Source organism: Loa loa (assembly GCF_000183805.2).
Source record: "Loa loa unplaced genomic scaffold supercont3.1, whole genome shotgun sequence".
Classification (NCBI taxonomy): Eukaryota; Metazoa; Nematoda; class Chromadorea; order Rhabditida; family Onchocercidae; genus Loa; species Loa loa.
Window position 1 is genome coordinate 165,263 of NW_018108181.1, and position 1,481 is coordinate 166,743.

Here is a 1,481-nt window from a genome sequence, read left to right on the forward strand (position 1 = left end):
ATGTGCTTAAACATAAGGAAAAAGATGGGAATTCAAACGGGGATATAAATCTAAGGAATGTAAATATGTTAAGGGTGATTCATAGTATTATTAGCATTAATTTACAATGTGAATGAATTTATTTGAGGCTTCGTTTCCACGACAGTATTAAATGCAGAAGTTATAGGGCAATGAAATTCATCCTGAGGTCAGATTAACCATCACCTTTCTGTTCCCAATTTTCAGCAATTAATGTGAGAATATTTCAGTTGATCGATCGTTCTGCAGCTGGACACGCATATTTGTAGTTAATTTTAATATCTCTACGTGTTGCCACAAAATGTCGTGAAAACGAAATTGCTAGTATCGAAAAGTCGAAGAGATTTATAACATGCTAACACAATTAAAGTATTTTTTGTATACAGTATTTTCTAGATGAACGATTCATCACATTACACACAAAAAATACAAAACGTTTTCCCGTACCTAAAGTGATGAGTCAGTTATCTAATCTTCAAATCGGATGTTGAGATTTCCATACATTCAGTAACTAATTTGTAAAGGCTTTATTCTGTGTACAAATCCTACATACAGCCATGAGAAATCTGTACATCTGGTAAAACAATTTCCATGCAATTTCCTCTTTATGTTAGAAAAAAAAAAAGAAAAGAAAAGTAATCTTGTATGTAAATTTCTTTTGCAGCTGTGAGAATACTGTCAGTTTTGTAAAGACCTTGTAGGCAGCTATTCTCATATTGTAATCCACATCCACCTGTTTCCAATATAAATTAATAAAAAGGATTTAATATTGGAATGTACTGTTCAATAAGTAAGCACTATATACGCATCCATTCCTGCAAAGGAATCTTTACTACTTCATTTTAATCACCGATCCAGCTTGTTATTCTGCTCTGTCATTATTTTATTCCCCAATAATTCATTTCAATCTATTCCTCGGGACTGAAATAACGATTGTGTCTCACGCGTTAATCTACACTTGGTAATAAATGCTCCCTGTAACGCTGGTATTCTTTTATATCAAAAGGACCAACAGATCCTCACCCATCCATACTAAACTACTAATAATCTTAACGAAACAGTTCCTCTTAACTAAACGTGGGAAACCAGCTTTCTTTCAATAAAGGAAGCAAGCAATATTCCTGCAAGCAATATTAATGCTTTCCCAAATGGTCTGATGTTTCCACGTAAATCTTGTAATCTTGCAACGAGCATGAACGACCAAGAGCATTGAGCGATTTCTTGTATGTCGTTGCGCATTCATTTCAAACAATAAATTTGCATTTCTGCAATACTTTCCCATGCCAAATGCTTTGGGACGGTTGCACGTGGAAGTTTCAGTGAAATGGATGTTCAATGTTAATTGAACTTCGTGTTGATTATTGTTCCGAATATTTTGTTTAATAAACCGTTCTACGAATTCGCTACCCGTGACACAATTCAAGGTTCACTTTTTACTAGCAACACTTCGTGTCGCGAAAGTT